Source organism: Leptinotarsa decemlineata, unplaced genomic scaffold (genome assembly GCF_025532065.1).
Source record: "Leptinotarsa decemlineata unplaced genomic scaffold, Ldec_3_MD MMD2_tig00026358_RagTag_RagTag, whole genome shotgun sequence".
NCBI lineage: Eukaryota > Metazoa > Arthropoda > Insecta > Coleoptera > Chrysomelidae > Leptinotarsa > Leptinotarsa decemlineata.
This window is the reverse complement of record NW_027412703.1, coordinates 10261757-10277174: the sequence shown is the minus strand read 5'-3', so window position 1 is coordinate 10277174 and position 15418 is coordinate 10261757. Positions and strand designations below refer to the sequence as shown.

The 15418-nt window shown below is 32.8% G+C and overlaps 2 long non-coding RNA genes across 2 annotated transcripts in view; one reads left to right on the top strand and one right to left on the bottom strand.

The window, feature by feature from the left end:
• The first annotated feature begins 1510 nt into the window (after positions 1-1510).
• On the top strand, positions 1511-6993 carry LOC141486558 (uncharacterized). Its single transcript, XR_012467921.1, has 2 exons — positions 1511-1716; positions 6732-6993. It is a non-coding gene; the product is annotated as an uncharacterized lncRNA (long non-coding RNA).
• Positions 6994-8423: 1430 nt separating this feature from the next.
• The window catches only part of LOC141486556 (uncharacterized), a 368992-nt gene continuing 361997 nt past the window's right edge, over positions 8424-15418 (bottom strand). The window contains exon 5 of the long non-coding RNA XR_012467920.1: positions 8424-8691. This is a non-coding gene — a long non-coding RNA (uncharacterized lncRNA). The remainder of the gene's footprint in view (positions 8692-15418) is intronic.

Below are 15418 nucleotides of genomic sequence, written 5' to 3'. Positions count from 1 at the left end.
ATTCACCTCCAAGTACAAAATTTTCTCAATGGTCCAACCTGAAAATATGGGTTTTCTCTATAAGTCCATCATCATCAACATTTTGACTAGATCACATACCTGAATCCCGATCTTGAAATTCCGCTGCTTTAACAGTTAAACTATCTGCAAAACTGCTATAAACCACATCCAAATCATTCGATTGATCAATTACTTCATTGGGACTATTAAATGATTTGATGTCTGAAAGATCCTTAGTTTGCAGACTGTACCGCCCAAACACTTCCATGTTCACTTTCATGCATTTATGGATATCCAACACTTCTTCGAGTAGTTTCACTACTTTCTGCTTAATTTCATTGAAGAATGTTGGGTAATCCATGTGGTGGTTTTCACTGTCCACTCGGTAGCTCACAATTCGACACTTGAAAGCTGTATTGACAATTTTCACACCTTCCCCATATTGAACACATGCATTTGTTCTGTGCTGCAACGTCCTCCGATGTACATTCATCTGATCGCTTGCAATAGTCAAATTGCAGCAAACGCATGTTTGCAGTGTTGGAAGTGCTGGGGGTGTCAACCGTTGCCTCTTCGATGTTGGAGGTCCATCACCATTTGCGGGTGTGCAGGAATCCCGCTGATGACGACGTAGGTTGTCACTACGAGTGAAACTTTTTTTACAATCAACGCACGAATACATCTTGTATATAGAAATATATACCGTACGATAAGGAGAATTTGAAATGAGTGAAACGTTCACACCACACTCCTTATAAAAGCCCAACTCCTCCCCCCCCACCATAACCCAAATGAGAGCTACAAGGTCAACATTCAATGCCACAGAGCAAGCTCAAGGTAGTCGAAGTGACGAACGTCAATGTCAAACCCCACACTCAAGGTCAAACACCGCAACGCCTAATCCCACTGTATATTCTGTACACGTCACGATTTCATTCAAGGTCAACATTCAATGCCATGGAGCAAGCTCAAGGTAGTCGAAGTGTCGAACGTCAAGGTCAAACCCCACACTCAAGGTCAAACACCGCATTCAATCTCATACTATGTGTACGACGTTCAAGGTTAGGTGACGTCATACGATATTCTGAACTTATATAGGAATTACCAACAAGGGAGTGGACAACGCCGAACGCCCACTGTTCAAGGTTATATTCTGTACACGTCACGATTTCATTCAAGGTCAACATTCAATGCCATGGAGCAAGCTCAAGGTAGTCGAAGTGTCGAACGTCAAGGTCAAACCCCACACTCAAGGTCAAACACCGCATTCAAGCTCATACTACGTGTACGACGTTCAAGGTTAGGTGACGTCATTCAAGGTCGTGTGACGTCTCAAGGTCAAAAGGGGTGGGGGGAGGCGTTCAGTCGGCATTAGCACCCTACTGATGGTATACGCTCTGTATATATTTACTTGCATAATACAAATAATACTATTAAGCAAGACGGTATAAATTGACACCTTGCGTAATTTGTTATTACAGAAAATGATCGTGTCTAGACGACAGTGAGTATAAAAAGGTTTAACTTATGAAATATTCCATGAAATTACGGCAGTTACGTTAGTTGCAATTGTGAATTTGAAATATGTACTTGCTAATTGTCGTGTGAATTCATATTCATGAAGTTGTGCTGAAAAAAATCATTAATATTGAGAAATATCTAGAAGTGATGGATTCAACAAATAAAATAGTGCAAATTGGTCGATAAAAATAGCAGGTATTTCTTCGAATATTCTCATGCTATTTAAAATGATGAAAATAATAATAACAATGCATGGTTGAGATGTATGTAGCAATATGCAAAGATTACTTACAGTTGATAATATCAAACGGGATTTCACGTTGGGAGAGGACAGTTAAAGTCGGCAAATGATTCCATTCAAAATTATCTCACGCTCATTTTTCATTAGAATCATCGTTTTTTGAATATTTGGTATATATATGAGATATATGAAAATTGAGACATTTCGTGAACTATTATAAATAATGAGATAGTCTTTTATCGTTAATAATGAAATTCTTCATAAAATTTATATCGAAGGGCAATTTAAATTTGTATATCGCAGATCGAGATCAAATAGATTTTTCGATCATTTTCAAGTGCAATTTCAGATATCATTTCACAGATTTTGTGAAGAAGACATAGGTATTGATTGACTAATAGTTCTGCAAAGGGTGTAGGTAAACATTTTCTTTCGAAAACATCGTCCATCGATTCACTGAAAAAACTTTTCTATTTCATAGAGAAATTCATACCTCTTGAGAATAATTTGAGTATTCCACATATAACTTTTTGACAAAATCCACAAGAACAAGCAACATGCTCAATTTCGAGGTCAAACCTTGGATGTTCTGTGAAACACTTTAGAGACCAAGAAAGTGTTCCACTAAAGCCAGAACACCGATGAAATCCTGCAGGTATTTAGAGCAGATGTAGAGTTCCACTCATGAAAGGTGAGCTGACCTCAGATTCGAGCCCTTTCAGATTCCAAAAATTCCAAATAGCTTCAATTGAACTGTGGTACTCACTGAGTTGTATGAAATGCTCAGATACCTATTTTTGTTTTACAAAAACGCAACTTGTGTTTCGCCATAGAATGGCTTCTACGGGTGTGTCTTTAGTAACCAAATTCTACATATTCAGTAGATTTAGTTAGTAAAAACACGACGGAAGGAGCCATTGTATGGCAAAACACGTATTGCGTTTTTGTAAAACTGTTTATTGAAAATCTCACAATAAAGTGTTTATTGAATACCTTAGTTATGGATGTTCATCAAGTATCGGCCAATTCCATCATATAATTATCTTTGTGTTCAGAAAATATCAACTGATTCAAATTTTGGAATTTTACGTTAGAAGCTGCGAGCCCTAACTAACAAAATGAAAAGTTTATCGAACAAATTTCATCACAGCGTATATGAATTAAGAGATCAAAATGTAACAAATCATTGGATTGACAGACATTGAACTATCACCTTGTAAAATCATTCATTATCAAGGAATTCAGGATTTTTTCCTGACAACATAAATAGTTAATGGATCTAGTAATGTGAATTGATACAGATACTTATTTTAACATTTCATAGGCCAAACTTTGCCTCAGTCGTCAGTTGTTTCGATTCATTTCAAACTATCTCGACAGATATCGAGGGAATTCTGAAATCTAGAATATGAATATGTTTTAATTGAAAGGGGTATATTTGTAGGAGACTTTGATTTTTTGGTGAAAAAAAAAGCAATTGATTTAAAAATACTTTTTACGAAGATGTGTAGATCATGCAAAGAATTTACTTTCAGACACAAACTGGAAAAAAATACTCTCTTGAAACAACAACTTTTTATTAACATTGAATTACACCGAAAAAAAATAATACTTCAGAATCAACTACTTTCATACGAACACATAGTTATACAAAAAATAATTTTTTCTATTCAGTTTGTACTTATATATTCGTTATGGAATTGATTCAGATAATCAAAAACATTGACATATTTCACATTTCGAAACATTCTGCCATGGGAGTTCAAAAATGAATTAAATTAGTTACTCCTTAGCAAAGGAGTAACTACGAATTTACTTAGATTTTTCCAGTTCTGAAAACGGAGGCAGATTTTGGCCTCCAAAATTGTAATTGTAATTTAAAGTGATTCATCACAATTTTCACAATTTTTCCAGATTGTGGAAGGTGAAAATACCCAAAGAAGGTAGATAATATTTTTGATTTCCTCTCAAAAAATTGACTCGCGTTCAATAATCTATAAGTGATACCTCATTTTTTCATTCACTGCATTCACATTTTTTGTATAGCCTAATTTCCTCCACAAGAAATAATTTCTGTTCAAAACATTTATTTCATTTTCTTCGTCATTCAATGCATTTTTAGTTTTTCATAGCTCTTTTATTGAAAACATCATTCATAATTTCTTTCATAGTTGATAACTCGTTATGCTATGAAAGTATCTCATTCTGAAGAATCCCATTGCGTGCAATAAGCTGAATCTAAATTTCTAAATGGAGGATGAATTTTTTATCGTCTCTAACATCAAAATATTCTAGAATTAATAAAATTTCCCAGACACTTTCAATTTTATCACCGTTAATGTCTCATGTGCCCTTTTTATGTAACGAAAATAATAGAAATTCAACAATTAAAATCGCTCTAACCTCAAAAAAGATTCAATGAAAACAAACAATTGTTTCATCAAAAGGCCGAGTATATTCAAGTATGTACTGAATTCAAGATAATAACTACAACTGTCCAATGCATTAATTATACTAGACGATAACTGGTTGGGAACATATATCTTAAAGAATAATGATGACGAGTTAACACCGATCTTGTATTCAGGAAGTCCATCTAATTCCAAATAATGAACACAGCAGTAGAGATCCTTTGCCTCTGGTATCTACACTATATAATTCAATCTACGAAAGCGACCACCTGCAAAATCCATTAGGAAAGAAAATGTTTTGATTGATTAGAAGCTATGTGTGCAGTCGATTCATCTTTTCGTCAGAACTAATAGGACGGTGTCTATACCGTTATAGAATCCTTCAAAACTCCTATCTGTATTTTTGAGATTACTTTATTCATTTAATACCTACCATAATAGAAACTAATCTAGAAATATTCAATTGGGTAGTCTTCGATTTAACTTTTAAATTAGGTTTCTGAAATTATTTAGTTAGGTACTTGTATATGAATGATGCGACTACCGTATCTTAACTGAAATGTTAGTGGCGTGCTCTGAAGGAATGAAGATGATTTTTCATAATTAAAAGTAGTTTATTATTACGCAACTGCTGAACTAATGACACGTTTTTCAGAAATGCAATTCAACTTTATAAGTTCAGACTATTGAGCAAGTCATAACTTGAGTTATGATTTGCTCACACTCAATATGACAAAAACTAAATTCATGACATTTTTATGTAGTGAATAATGTCAACCAAAATTTGGTGAACTAAAAATTCATACTTCGAAATGTTTACAGAAACATTTTCAAAAATGCAATTATTGTACTTTTAAATTTAACAGAACCCCAGAAATAAAATATTTAGGAATTTATATAGATTGTTGCCTGAAGTGGAAAAAACATTCACTTGAATTAACAAAAAAATTAAGAAAATGTCTTTATAGGTTCAGACTTTTGAGAAATATATTTGACGTGAAAACACTATTGATATTTCATCATGCATTATCTTCCAATATTATGATCTACGGAATCGTAGCCTGGGGTGGTGCATATGAAAATCAATTAAAATCTGTCAAGTCTATTCATGAATATGCAATGAAAATAATTTTTAAAAAACCTTTCAGATTTTCATCGAAAGTTTTATTCAGAAAAAATTTCATTTTAAATCTCAGACAAACATTTTACAAAATCAGTACCATCTATATAAAAACATTTTGCAAATACTGACATAATAGAACATCAGAATGATATAAGATCAAAGACCAATGAATGTTTTCGAATTGGTAAGTGTATTCTACATTTAATGCAACAAGACTGCATATGTATTGGTTGTAAAATTCACAATATAATTCCCTGAGAAATTAAAAAGTTGAGAACAACAGCATTTAAAGAAACATCACACAGTTGGATATTAGATAATAGTGAAAAAATTGAAAATGTGCTCATATTGAAATAATTCAGATAATTTATTTTAACCTCATTCATAATAAAATGATATTATTAATACCTACATTTCCTCATTTTAATTTATTGTTTCATGAACAATATCTATTAACAGTTAACATAATCTTTATTTTTCAAATACATGTGTTTACACTTAGCAGACTGTGTTAAAATATTATGCATGTACTAACAATTTTTCGAAATTTATAGATATTCATTTGATATTGTACATTTGTTAATGAATTTGAATTAATTTGAATTTGAGATATCTTAACTTCATTATTTTGTCATCATGTTGAACATTTTGCTTCCAATTGCAGGTTATATGCGGAGAATTCATTCAAGATACTCACAATGTCGATGCTTTTGCGCTTAGTAATCGAAAAATCAACAAGATGAAAGTAATTTATTATTTTATCGTCAATATTTAGGAAAGTTTTTCATTATTTGAAAAAAGTACAACTTTTTAATTTTTTTTTTTGGTGTAAATCACTATTTACTCTGTTTTTTATATGGCGAGGCATTACGTAAAATTCCTTTCTATTTTATTACTACTAGTAATACCCAATGCACATATTTTTTCAATTCTTTGTACACATACTGAACTATAGCTAACTTATTGTGACCAGAAACAGGTTATTACTATAATTTCTTGTTTTTCCGTTCATTCTATCACTCAGTTCATTTATACTCTATTAGTTTGATCGTTGATTGAACTTTACCAATTCATCGAAATTCTATAATAGAAAAAATAAAATAAAAAAAAACCCTACTTTCAATATCTCTCTTTCAGATAGAATAATATGAAAAGACTATCAATTCAACACTCTGTATGGTGTTGATCATTTTGAAGGGTTCTGAATCCTCTTTCCAGAAGAATTCCAATTTATTTTTGTGATATTTATTGCATCGCTATTGATATTCACATGTTTATGATCTTTTGTAAATAAATGTGTTTTTCGTTTTCGAATTTCGTCTTAACATTTATGAAATTTCCTTCGAGAATTGACAGATACTCCACTGATTCACTTTTTGAGATCATCAATATCAGCTGACTGTGTATTATAAATAACTAATTCAGACTGTTACAGAAGAAAGGACTTCAAGGAAGGTAAACTGATGACTTCAAAAGACTTTCAATTGCTTCGCTTCTGCCAGTTCATACATCAAGTAATCTTTCGTTCAATTACTGTTGGATGGGAACTATGAGGTTCTACTGAAAATGGTATGAAATATTTCTATGAAATAAAATCACTTCGTGAATCGATATAAATTTCTTGTACGGGGTTAGATCGACTGTTGAGATTTATTGAAGAAATGAAGAATAAAGACACTTTCTAGAATACTGTTGAATTTTGTGTTTCTGTTTCTGAAAAAATACGCACGTGTTCGAAAAAATAATGGAGACATTTTTGATAATCTATATCTACTACATTCAGATGCCCATATATCATCAGCTGTATTGAAAAACAGGGTTTTGCCGGGATATTCTTATTCGTAACTACACATCTACCTTCATGAAATCCATCCTATCATCATCGTTACCAAGTTGACAAACTTAATAATCTGCTCGTGAATTCAACTTATGATTTGGTAGCTTCAGTGACGACAGACATAACTTCCTGAAACCATATCATTTCGTGATTTGTGTTTGTGTCATAATATTTTCTATGGTGAAAAATGAAAAATTCTCACTAATTTTTCAATCATCCACTACTCGAGATCAAATATTCAATACGATTTCTTGCACCGGATCTCATAGACCAGTCCCAAAATAAGTTATTGTATATGTTAATTGTGAAACTTTGAGGTGACATATGTAAGTTGGCAATTGTTTTTTTTAATAAAAGAGAAAAATATACAGATCATCTTGAAAACTAATGAATTCACAAAAATAACAGAAAAATATTTTCTTGACAAAAAAATAACTGAACTCTTTGGAATTCTAGGTCAAGGCAGTACTCTATCACTGAAATATGAAACAACTAAAATTTCCTGAGCCTGTGAGACTGGGTATGAGTGGTGAAAATTGAAATTGATATCAGAAGTTTCTATGTTGCATTTCATCATTTCGGACTTTCGTTGTCTAATATGATATAAATTGGTTTGAAATCCCTAAAAGAATATATAAAAAAATGAAAAGATTACCTGAAAAATAACAATTATATCGAGCTGAATAACTGAAATTACAATGCAATAAAATACAAGCAACAATAAAAAAATGAAAAAATTGAACCATTAACACAAGATAAAAATTCAAAATTTGAAATTATTTACAAGAAATGAAAATTATAAATTAAAATATTCCAAGCCAAGTAACTTCACGACGTTTCGATTGTTAGTATCCACAATCGTCTTCGGGTGATAACTGGACTTATTCGACAATCGGAACATCGTGAAGTGACTTGGCTTGGAATCTATCAATTTATAATTTTAATTTTTTGTTATTAATTTTTAATATTCATCTCGTGTAAATAGTTCTATTTTTTGATTGCTGCTTGTATTTTATTCCATTATAATTTCAGTTTTTTGCTCCTCGATATAATTGTTATTTTTCAGCTGATATTTTCAATTTTTTATAGATTCTTTCAGAGATTTCTTCAAAACAATTTATACTATATCAGACCATTGAAGTCCGAAATAATGAAATGCACCACTAAACATTGTCAACCACTTTCAAACAAAAATTTCTATATCGATTATAAACTCACATCTCATTGTTTTGAAACGTTAGCATATGTTTTGCAGTTTTCATTAAATAAAATTCTGACTCTCTAGGAAATTTGAATGTCAATAAACTGTTATAATGCTTCTAGTTGTTGTTTACGAAACTCAACAAAATTGAGGTTTAGCCTTACCAAACGGGTTCAATATTTCAAAAGAGAATAGTGTATATACGTACCTTTAACATTGGTTTCAGTAACATCTAGAAATTTCACTTGAAGATGCCACTGTTAGAAGAATGGACGTTCATCACTATTACGGATATTCGACAGAAGATTGCGGATGTTAACGTAATGCCACTTTATTCATTCCATTCTCAGATGAGCTCTGCAACAAATAGTATAGTTCAAATAAACGATATAGTGCAACCAACCTTCCAACAGCTTCCTTTTAATAATATAGATAGGGAGCTAACCAATTTCGTTATTCAATAATCATTTCTGATTATATAAGAATCACAATAACTATATAATAATATCTTATCAAATTTTGAAAATTTTCACGCCTGATGCTCTGTTTCAATTTTCCCCTAATCAACTCGATGTAATTTAAAACATATAAACATGGGGGAAGTCTCAGTATGGTGTGTTCATACATTTCAGCAATACTCTCAAGGGCATACACTCTGTAAAACTTCAAGTAATTGGTTTTTGGTATAGTAACCTTCATAATACAAATTGTTGTTATGTTATACCAAAAGTTGAAAAAACATTATCGCAGAGACACTTCACGTACCTAATACCAAATACCAACAAACCTCACTCAAATCTATTCACTCGGTTTATTCAAGAAGATTCTCAAAAAATGGCTGCATTTTACGCCAAGAATGGAAATACACAAATGGATAGATAGGACAAGGATATATTTTTTTGTGGGTTAACTGTTATATTTACCATACATTTATTCATTTATTCATTTACTGTATTACACAATCATGTTTATGGAATCATATATTATTATCATTATTTGCCATTAAAAAACTTTGTATTTCATATTTCTTCGAATTTTTATTCGGTACTTTGATGAGCTGTCGTGAATGATAGGAAGCGTTGTCGAAAACTATTACACTATTCGCATCCAAATTTGTGATCGATGAGTTTTCGAACCATTTCTCTAAAATATTAGCTTCCATGTTCTTATAATAGTCAACATTACAGTTCTCAAGTTGTTTTACACATAATTTCAAAGAATTCGGAAGCCATCCTTCACTTACTCCGCAATGCACAATGATTGGTCGCGATCCTTTGTTTGCAGGCATGTTAGGCGTACACATTTTTGAACTATCAGTCCACCCTCTCGTTACTGTGCCGTGAGTGTCATACCAAGTTTCGTCCAAATAGAAAATTTGCCGTTGTTCTTGTCTATATTTAGTTATTAGTTCTAAGTATTTGTTACGCAATTGTTACGCAATTTGTTACGCAGGTCGGTCGGTAGCCAAGCGGTTCGGCGTGGGTGATTTGTTCATTCACTCGAATTGACTGACGTGTTGGTCGGTGGTTCAAGCCCTGGTCTGAACGATCGATTTTCACTTGCTATCGTCCAACCCGTGTTAGGAATCACACGTTAAAAGGTAAGACCTCGTTAATCCTTAGCTCGCACAAGTTTCGACTTCTGAGGGTTGTCGTTCGTAGGGGTGCGACAGCTGGTAAACGGAAAAACAGACAGAATTCCACTATTCTTCTGCTTTCCATAACTGATTGACGTTTGTTTATTATTTTAAATCTATATCCTGGTTTATGTATCCAATTCTGAAGAGTTTTGTCACAGCAGCTCACGTTATGATCGGAAGTATTCAATTTCTTCCTTATGATTTCAGTTGTAGAAATCTCATTGCTTTTGTAACAGTCGCATATTGTTTTTTTCAATGATTTTATCAGATGAACATCTTAAGGTTTTGTTAATCTCGTATCACATCGCGTCTTGCGTTCATAAGGTTTATTTTCGACTATTTTACGTACAGTTGAGGAAGAATAGTTTGGTTAAATTTGATGTTGCTTGTAATAGTTTGTTTCCCTCGAAACCGAATTTGAAATGTAGATTCTTATATACATTGAAACATACTCTCCGTGTTTCAATATTCAAATTCATCGAAATCTTATTCACGCTATTGGAATCACTACACAGGAAAAAGTCTGTGTTGTTATCACACTCGTCATTACTATTCGTACTTGTCCACGTGGACTAATTGGCAGCGGCTCTGTATTGGTTTTTTTTGGCCTTTGTGAAAGCCGACACCTCCAACTAGGCAAACTAGGCACAATACAGGTTACTTCGACTGTACCTAAATGTAGTTTATCTGTTAGAAAGTGGATTTCGGAAATCTTTTCATTAAATCAACAACAAACCTATGACTTACATGATTTGGATTTTTTTCCAACTCTTCGGGTCTATTTTCATTCAGTTTTCATTGAAAAACATCGACCATATTTGCGGTTTTTCACTTGTTGAAGCTATTATTGATCAGCGCAACAATTATACATATGTGTTAATTGAATTACATGTATTTGTTGAATTACATTCGATGAAAAATTTTTTGCTTGTGAAAATCATCTATTCAAGGAATTTTCTGATGTATTTGGTTGATATACATAATTTACAAATATAGAAAATACTGATATATGCCAATTTTGAAGAGTTAGAATTCGGCAAAGATTGGATAAAGTTGTTGCCCAAAAAATGTTGTGGAGATCTAATACTACGCAACGATGACCCAATAAATGGAATGAACAAGACTTTATTCACATGCTTTAGAAAGGAGAAAGTAAACTCTGAAATGAATCAAAGCCATCAATGTATTACATTACAAAATTCACATACTATCAAATATTGTCACAAAAATTTACCTGTGTAGACGAAAAATTAAAACATATGTAACTTAATTTTGAATTAACTGATTGTGAGAAAAAAAGTGATATTTTTTCAATAAGAATTCTATGATGATGGATTTGGTTTGACTGATTTATTTTTGTTCTTTTCTTTGCATGCGACTGAGAGCTTCGTTAATTTTTCTACTGATAATCAATTTTAAAATAAGACTGCTGCTTAGGATTCTTATTGAAGCAAAAATTTTTTGGTATAGAAAAGGTTTTGGATATATCATTTTTCTCTGAAGGAAATATCAATTGTTCATTATTTTGAGCATTTTCTTATTTTATCTGAGAAAAAAATGACATGAAAGATCAAATACCAATTGAAAAAGTTACAATTGTGTGAAGTGAATGTATATTTTTATAAATTCGATAATTGTGAGGAGAGAATCTGGAGCTCTTCAAATGATTTTTATTGGAGAATAAATTTTTGTTGAAATGTTGATGTTTATATCACAATTTTCCATTCTTTCATTCCATTCCCAATTAATCTGATTCAATCTATCACTGATTACATTAATTGTATAGATGTTTCCAACCGTGTCTTGTCCTTAGGCGTAATAAAGGTGCACCTTCAATCTTTTACAATGGAAACGTGGGCCCGCTTTTCTTATAGCACAGCTAGTATCTAGAGCTAATTAATTCCGATATCTCTAGCATTCCGATAGGGGCATTGAATACAATACACACGCGCTCGAAGAATACCAGACAGTAATCATCGAGAGGTCTTTCATAGTTCCCGGTCCGAGACTTATACAATAGAAATCGTGGACTTCGAGATATCTCTGGAAGAATTATATAATTCTGTTTGCAAACAAATCGAAATCAAAGAATGGTCCCAGTCTATCTGAAAATGAACATTCTTTTGTAATGCGATGTTGTTCATATCCAAAAACAAGCATTTTTCCCAATCACCGGAAATACAATACTCTTCTCGCCCTGCGTTTCACCAACCAGGGAGGCGTCTTCAGGAGATGAAGAAAACTGCTTGCCTTCATCTTCTGGAGATGTTATAAATGAATTGAGTGCTTCTTCTTGTAATAATTCACCTATTGGAAATAAGTATTTCATTCCGAAACATCGATATTGGCAATTGAGAATTACAATGTTCTATGTAAGTGAAGTTGTATCTATTTCAAATACTATATTGTGTAGCGTTTCTGTGAATTATATCTTTTCAATTCTATAACGAATGTTTGGAATACAAACTGATTAGAAAAAAAGTATGTTTTGTTTCATTCAATATTCATATAAAAGTTGTTTCAACAGTATTTTTCTTTCATCTAATTCAATGTTAATGTGAAAGTACTTGTTTCGAGAGGTCTTTCTCTTTCAGTTTGTGTCTGATAGTAGCTTCTGAGCGTGATTTTTCCATTGCGAATGATTCATCACGTTCTTGAGGAAATATTGAAGTCTACTTCTTCAAATTTATGTTTTTATGGGAGATCTCTATATGTTTGACTTAAAAAAGGTATATTTTCACGAGAGATTAGTTTTGGTTTTCCACTTCTCCATCTTTGAACAAAAAATGTGGGAAACTCTCGAAAGAAGGAATGAAGCAAATAGATTAAAAATAAACTCTTATTCTAAAAAAAAATCTGTTTAAAATCTGTTTAAAATCTGTTTTTCCGTTAACCAGCTGTCGCACCCCTACGAACGACAACCCTCAGAAGTCGAAACTTGTGCGAGCTAAGGATTAACGAGGTCTTACCTTTTAACGTGTGATTCCTAACACGTTAAAAGAAAGAGTACTTTCGAAACAACTACTTTCTTATGAATATTGAGTTATACAAAACACTTTTGTCTATTCAGATTGTTTTCCAAACATTCATTATGGACTTTGATCAGATATCATTTATAGGATTGTTACACAATATAGTGAATGGAAAAAGTAAAATTTCACATACACGGAACACTGTTCCGATGTTTCGGAATAAGACACTTGTCTCACTGCCTATTCAGCATCATACGAGATAACATTGAAGATGGGGCACTAAACCCATTCATTCCATCACGACTTTATGTCACGAATGTGTTGAATCCTCTCATGTCACGATGACAGTATGTGTGTATTTATATAAAATTTTAATTTCCTTTTTCATCAAGTGATTTTTGGGAGAACAAAAGTGTTTCAAATTCATACATTCCATTACTCCTTTTTTATTCATTTGTGTCTGAGTTTATAACTCACTATGTAAATGCTGAGTATTATCAATATTATTATTATTATTTTTGTTGTTGTCAATCAATAGAAGTTGATACCTCCGAGTTTGTGGTATTCATTGACATATGAACAAAATTCATCAAGATGTCTGGTGATTATGAGTTCCTGGTGAAGGACATTTTTCATTTCAGAAAGTACGAAGAGAAGAAATAAACTTAAGTGAAGAATCTGCTGGGTAGATTATCATTCCCATTGTCACAGAGATCGTTCAATCAATCAGGTTTTCAAGGAATATCAGTTTATTAAAAGTTCAAATTCAGTTTATTCATTTGGAATGAAAAAAAGCGTTTCCTTGAAACTATTTTCTGCAGAATTAATAGATGATAACAATATTTAGTGAGTGTTAGAAGTACAAGGTATGTTAAAAAATGAGGTGAATTTTCAAATTTCGCGGTCTACGTAGATTCGATTAGCGATTTGTTCATTTATACATGTTGGTACACTCGCCTCGAACATATGTTCACAGTTTTAGCTGTTTTTATCATGTTGAGTTTGTTGGTGAAAGGCATGAAAGTTAGAAGTTTTTTGCGTGCTCGGTCATTTTCTACTGTTCAAAAAAATTCTGTGTAAAAAATGGAATAAAGTGCTCAAAAACACTTGAAATGTTGACAGTGGCATACATTTATCATATTCTGAGTGAGAAAAAATTCTACAAGTGGTACAAGCTTTTTACAAAAGGTCAAGAAGATGTGAATGACAACGCTGGCACTGGAGCCTCAGTCATCGAATTACTATTAGAAAAGTTGCTGAGGATAATATCGGCATATCGGTTGGCTCATACCATGCAGTTTTTTTCGGAAATTTTGGGCATGAAGCCTGCGACAGCCAAGTGCGTTACAAAATTGCTGAGTTTTGACAAAAAAAATCCGTTGTATGAGCATCGCTCAGGAATTGTTGGATAACGTCAACAGCGATTCAGATTTGTTTGATAGTGTCATAACAAATCATGAGTAATTGGTTATGACATCGAAACCAAAGTTCAATCGTTCCACTAGAAGAGCCCAAGAGATCCAAGACTAGAATTGAATGTTGAGGTGTTGCTCACTGTTTTCTTCGAAGTGTATCAGGAGTTCTTGCCACGTCTTGAAGTTATATGACGTTTGCGAGAAGCAATACAAAGAAAACGTCCAGTGTTGTGGAAAAACATCTCATCACAATAATGTACCTGATCACTACTCATTGCTTGTTCGTAATGTTTTGGCCAAGAGCAACCCTGTAGTTATGCCTTCGCCACTGTATTCACTAGATTTGGTCCCCTGCGAATTCTTCCTGTTCCCATGATTGAAGAGACTCATGAAAGGATGGCGTCTGACGACAATTGAGGAGATGAAAACTGAATCGCTGAGAGAATTGAAGACATCATAAAAAGTGCATATCAGAACTGCTTCGAATATTGGAAAACACGCTGGCACAAGTGTATTATATCTGAGGTAGACTTCCCTGTAGAGAAAAAAATTAAAATTGATGAGAATAAATGAAACTCACCTTATTTTTTGAATTGATCTCATATGTCCTGGTGATCAGTGGTCTGAAGGTGGGGTTAGTGTCCCATAGAGTAGGATTTCTAAATTTCAGAAAGATCCACCTCTCCTGAAGTTTCTTTAGAGTGGTGACTGACGAATGCTTGATGGAAAATAACTACTTCTTTGGCTATTACCTTGATGAGCATCGGATTATATTTGCTGAATATCTGTGAGTGAGTGTGAATTTTCTCAAAGAAGTTATTGTAGTTGTTTCTGATGAGCAGGACTTCACTGAAAAAAGTCAGTGATGACCAATTTTGAAGTACTCTTCCGCATAATTGAAGGACAGATCACTACATATTATAAAATAAAGTCGCTTCCCGCTGTCCGTCCCTGTGTATGCTTAGACATTCAAAACTATGCAACGGATCCTGATGCGAATTTTTTCAATAGGTAGAGTGTTTCAAGAGGAAGGTTTATATGTATATAACATGCATAAT